This window comes from Paralichthys olivaceus, chromosome 8 (genome assembly GCF_024713975.1).
Source record: "Paralichthys olivaceus isolate ysfri-2021 chromosome 8, ASM2471397v2, whole genome shotgun sequence".
NCBI classification, from domain to species: Eukaryota; Metazoa; Chordata; class Actinopteri; order Pleuronectiformes; family Paralichthyidae; genus Paralichthys; species Paralichthys olivaceus.
The window spans coordinates 20,333,364-20,339,604 of NC_091100.1; positions in this window are offsets into that span (position 1 = coordinate 20,333,364).

A 6,241-nucleotide genomic window follows, 5' to 3' on the forward strand; every position below is an offset into this window, starting at 1 on the left:
CTACCCAACATTATGCCTGTGGCCTGTACATGCCCTCCTCATTATTCTGAAAGAGTGTGAAAGTGTTGGTGCATCATCTACTAAGATTACATTCAAAGAGTAAAACCTGGTGACTGACTCTTCACAAATTATGGTTCTTGTTTTCTTATTGTCTAAACCTTTGGAAAATAGAATAATAAAATCTCATTTCACAAAATTCCTAGTTTTTAGTATGTGTCAGGAGATTTAATTTCAACTGAAGGCATACTCACAAAACAAGTGTCACCAGTTTTGGTCACTAGAATAAAATACATCAGTCCATCATTACTATCATTGAAACACTGTATGACCACATCAACTGCTAAACATGCTGTCAGTCTGTGATGAAACTCAAGAAGAAGTAGAAAACACTATTTACATAATTTCAGTGATGATTGTTTCTTTGCAGCTGCTCTTCTTTACAGTAATGCGTCATCATTGGCTCTACCACCAGGAGCCATTCTTATATTTGACTTTTGTTTTTAGATGAAGTGTTATTTCTCTACTTAGATGGTAAACAATACAGTGTTCACCTTCCAACTGGCAACTTTTTTTAAAGATACAAGCTTATATTAGCACAATAAATGCAAAAAATAATGTCAAAGAAGTGTTTGTTTACAGCGTGTGCTCCAAACCAGCTTTGCAGCGATTCGGCCGTTCTGTCGACGGGCTGTTATCGCGCGTGGTTTTCCTCTGACGGGTAATCACAGCACAGGCTCATTCAGACACCTTCTGGTTCCAGAACTGTTGGGAAAATGGTGGCAAGCGCTTTGCAGTCTGAGAAGAAAAAGCACATCTTTACTGTGTCTGAGGTTTGCAGATGTCGGGTTGAGATAAAAAAAAACAAACAAAAAACAACTTGGGCCCTGGCAATTACCGTCCTAATTCTAAATTTGTTCTGCAACCAATTTGTCTCGTTGCATGGGGTGACTAAAATAAATAGAGTAAATATCATGTGCAAGGAGCTGGTTGAGGTCAATTTTGGAGTTTTTCTGATGAGCGTTTAAATACGTGGCCCTCCATTGCTGAGAGTTACAAGAGGAGTTCAATGCCTGTCAAGTAAATATGCAGCTTAAACCAACAGTCATTTAGCTCAATTTAGTAAAAAGAAAAATAGAGAAGGAGGCTTTGCTTCATTTTGTTTGCACAAATTAGCTCACTGGAACATCTGCCCAATCCATGTCGATTTGTCCCAGTGTACCAAGGTGCAGATGTCAGCTGGACACACCAGTAGTAAGTATGTGCATGTGCATATGTGGTCCAGGTGTCTCTCGTGTTGTGGAGACCTAAATGTCTTTACACGAGTGATATGTCTCCACTTCATCTTACTGTCCACAAATAAAGTAAAAATGTCGTGGACACAGAAGACTGTGCAGTAGCAATTGGGAGATTGGAAATTTGGTCTCAATCGCTTGCTGATACAGACTCTCGACCAATCACGAGTAAGTCACAGCTGTCATCTTGATGTATCAAATAACCAATAACTTAAAGAATAGCGAGTGAACAAACATCAGTGTGATAAGAACTAAAATGACAAAAAATATATTTGAGAAAAGTTTATCTGACATATACTTAGATTTTTTGACTGTGGTCCATGTCCTATTCACTACCAAGGAGGAGGCAGGGTTTGCAGCCAGTGTGTGTAGCCGGTGTTATTCTTTAACATTATGTCGCCTATTTGGACATCGTATGAATGAGTAGCTCCTCGGTAAGGTGATAAATATTTTTAGGCTCATATCACTCACAGCAGCTTGTGAGATGGGTCTAGAGTCTGAAGACTGATGAAACGGGTCTGACACACACACACACACACGCACACACACACACACACACAGTATCATCCTCGTTATATCAACTTGCACAGCACAGCAGTTCTGTTGACAGACAGGAAGCAGGTCAGAGTCAAAGCTCAGCCTTGTGAGGCAGTGACAACATATTGAGATGGCACTGTGGGTAAAAGCGGGAGGGAGCAAAGCGGAAGACGGAGCCCAGTTATAATTGCTTGCGTAGGCTGACACATCTGAATTTACAGGCTGCACTGGAGCTGTACTACTCATTTAAGACTGCTTATTTAAGAGCAAAGAGAGAGAGAGTGAAAAAAATACAGAAATGATATTTTGTTCACTTGTTTCTTAATATGTATTAGGCCCCTCCCTCTGCTTTGCTGTTGCTAAATTTGTCTCCTCTTGCTCAAACGTAAGAAGCCAAAATGACACCATTATTTTGACTAGACTGTTTTTCCTCCCAGGGAGAGAAGCCGGAGGAAGTGTAGGTGACCTAGACTGGTTAACCACCTCTTGACCACGGATTGGCTGGGGCACTGCCGCCCCCGCAGCCACCCTCTGCATCCACTGCCTGCCAGGTCCACATTACTACTACTACACACCATGACCGCAAGCGGCCCCGCTCCACTGCCAGCCTGCCATCAGGTCCATGCTGGGTCCTCTCTCTCTCCTCATTGATGTAAACAGTCTGCAGTCAGACCATCGGCGGGTGCACAGCTCATTTTGGTCTTATTTACAGACCAGATGTGCATTCGTTTGTATGTGTTGACCCGTTTTGGGCCTGTATCAGCAATTTGCAAAGCGCTCGCTCTTCATTGCATGTGCACAAATCTGAATGAGTGTGTTGTTTTCGTGCGACTTTTGCTCTGTACATTGCGACACCTCCAACCTCAAGCTCCTCTCTGGTTCAGATCAGCTGAGGAGTCCCGGCTCACAGGCTGCAATGAAGTTTATTCTGGAAGCAACAGTGGAGATTTTAAACTATCCCAATCAAAAAAAGCCACAGAATGTATGAGCACATCAACAACCTTATTTGCAACAACAGACAACACGGCCATTTTAAGAGGATGCGTGTGAACAGGGCCCCTTTTGAGAAAGGTTCTCACATACCCATAAAAATGTACCCCCACAGCCAAACACCAGATGTTGTCATGTGTCTACTGTTGATTAGAAAACACAAACACTCAGCCGCAGAGATTCAGGCATGGTATTTACGTGAGTTTAAAAAAACAGTGAGGGAACATGGGCCAAGTGTCTTTCTCTCTGTGTTTGCACCCTGGGTATTATTCAGGACAAAACGGTGCACTGTAAACACTGCAGCCTGTGCTACACACACACACACACACATACACACTCTCCACTTCACTGGTTGTGTTATACCACCTGTGGTGTTTCGGACCATTTCTTGGTGGTAGCAACAATCGAGTCAGGCTGTGGGACAGAGACATAACACAACAGTCAGTTAGACCCTGGATGTTGGCTTTGTTTAGATCTGTCTGACAGCTACATTAGACTCTGTTGCAGTCATTTATTTTCTCTTAAAAGCTGAACAAAGGCTGAAGGCAGCAGCATAAACTCTGGGGACAGCAAATGGACATTTTGAACTTCCTGACCTTCTTACCAGAAACACACCTAGCACAAAATATTTACCTAACTGTTACTTTTAACCGCAGGTATAGTTCCAGCTTCTTTATGTCAACTCCAATTACACTTTTTAAACAACAGCCTCAAATCCAACTTTTTAATTTCACGTTCAAATGAATTCACACGTCATGTTATATAACTCTCAGCATTTTGCACCCAGGCTGAAAACACTACGTCTGCAAGAGAAATATCAAGTGATGACTCACTTTTGAAAGAATAATAATCTCATATTTGCGCATGGCGAGACACAGGCCTGGTGGTGGTCTGCTGTCTCTCGGACGAACTTTCCATGTTTCTTCTCTGCGGTGACGATGGCAGCGGTGGTGTTAGTCCTAGTCATGTTGGTGTCATACTTTCCTGTGCAGCTGCTGTGTGGAATATTTCCCTGTGTCTTGACCAGAGTGACCATTGACACGCCATTCAGTGATGCATTTCAGCAGACTACAAAGAGCTTTGATGACACACACACTTGTTTTTGTGCTTATAATATATCTGGAGATACATGTTGCTGTATTTTTATTTTATAATTGGTTTTTTTAATCCGAGTGTAAAATGTCAGAGTTACTCTTTATATATACCCACGACAACACAAAATGAACTTACGATTGTTGCACTAGACACTTGATATATGTGTAGCGCATTATTCTTCACAGAGGTCATAAAAGAAGTATAAAAATAAGAGTACAATGCACTTGATCAAGGTTTAGAATAGAAACAGTATAAAACAGATTATGATTAAGTGTAAGATTAAGTTATTAACCGAAGGCAAGGAATATAGTTTTAATCTATTTTTAAAGCAAGTTATGGTTGGGGCAGATTTGATATCCGCTGGGAGTTGTTTCTAGGAGTGGGCAGCAGAATGGCTAAATGCCATTCCACACTGTTAAGATTTAACAGAGTTGTACCCCTAGTGCCACTCACTATTCCTTCATTCACAATATGGCCAGAGACTTTAAAACTCTAATTCAACATGACTGGTTGAGACACAGTTGCATGGTCATTTTCCACTTACAGTGCAAGTTTCAGTCCAGTGAGATGACTAATTAACTGATTCACTGTCTTTTTTTCCCATATCAGCAAGTTGTTTTGCAATATTTGGAAGTGCATGTGATAGTGTGTGCTATTGAGGTGACTGTACATTTTCCATTTACCAGAAATAGTCAAACTAATATGTATTAGTTTGGACTAAAATCCTACATTTCTGACTTGTCCACCATGTTATAAGTCAACGCTTGTGTCCAGCTGTAAAGGTGACTGCACTTATAAATGCTGGTATGTTATGCTTTGCTCAGCTTTGCACCAGAGTTGTGATGCATATGAAATATGCATCAGAACAGTCACTCATACAGAAGCCCTGAAGTCCCCAAAAGCAATATTTTTTTTATGTGCACCAGAGCTAAGCACATCTCATATCATAATAATATAATGATACGTCACACAACAGTCACTTGTGGAGTCCCTTGAAAGTCCAGTGTGTAAGATTTAGGTGAAATTTGATGTTTTCACTAGTTGGTTTAATCTAAATTGTATATATTGTAGTTTTCTTTAACACAAAAAAAGGCTCTTTATATTTAAATACTTTATATTTACATCGAGGGGGGCCCTCTCTCCAGAGGCCACCATGTTTTTTACATTAGTCCAGAATGGACAAACTAAACACCTTTTGAGTTTTTATGACAACTGAAGCTACCACAGGTTCTTTTTCATGTTTGGAAGGAGAGGGTGAGGTGAGGGGTGTTCAGCTGCAACATGCAACTTCAACATTAGATATCACAAAATTCTACACACTGTACCTTTAAGTCCCAGAAGTGATATTTCTTGTATGCATAAGTTACTATTCTGTGCACACAAAGTGATTAACCTGTGTGCACAAGTTATATAGTTATTTTCCCTATATTTTATAATAACTTGTGTGCACAGTATAATCACTTTGTGTTAATGTATTCCTGCATAATGTTTTATCAAAATGTCGATGTTATAATTTGATCACAACTGATAAATAACTTGCACACCACATAAACTAGTAAAACACTCATAGAGATGCTACATGTGCATTGCTACAATGTTAAAAAAAATAGATTTAACAATTTTGAGGAAGTGAAGGTTATTGATTAACAAAAGTATGAAATTATTATAACTTCACAATTACCACAATCATAGGAGGTATGCAGACCAGCAAAACATAATACATTGATAAAGTCATTGTACAATTTTATCGTAAGACCTGATGAACATTATATATTTATTTTGTGGGCATATGTGAAGTGTAGTTATTAATATTAATGCACCATTTCTTTGTGTTTTTATTGTTTTTCATTTTGGTACATTTAACATGTAGATATTTATTAAGGATTCAATCAAAGTAAATGAATAAAAGACATTTTAGCCTTAAAACCTTGTGAGCTTGACCGTTGATGGGTTTGAAAAAATAAATCAATAGTTCCCTGCCCCCTACCAACTCATATTAAACTCGACAAGTTGTGGCTGTGACAGACAAACAAATCCCATCGATTACAATCCACCTACCAGCTGCTACATAGCTCAGGTGTAAAAAAGATAATGCCTTTTGGGACTTTAGCGTCTCTGTACATCATTATCATTGAGATCTTAAAACGAAGGCATTTATCCCAGTGTTTCTCTTCTTGGTTTGAATGCATGTCTGTCCACAAACAGACAGTGTGTGGCTAAACGACTGGTGGTCTGGGATGTGGGGTAAAGGGGGCGAGAGAGGGAATGTAAAAGTATGTAAGGGGCAATGAGGGAAAGTGGGAGGAGTGTGTCTCGGTGTGCAAATG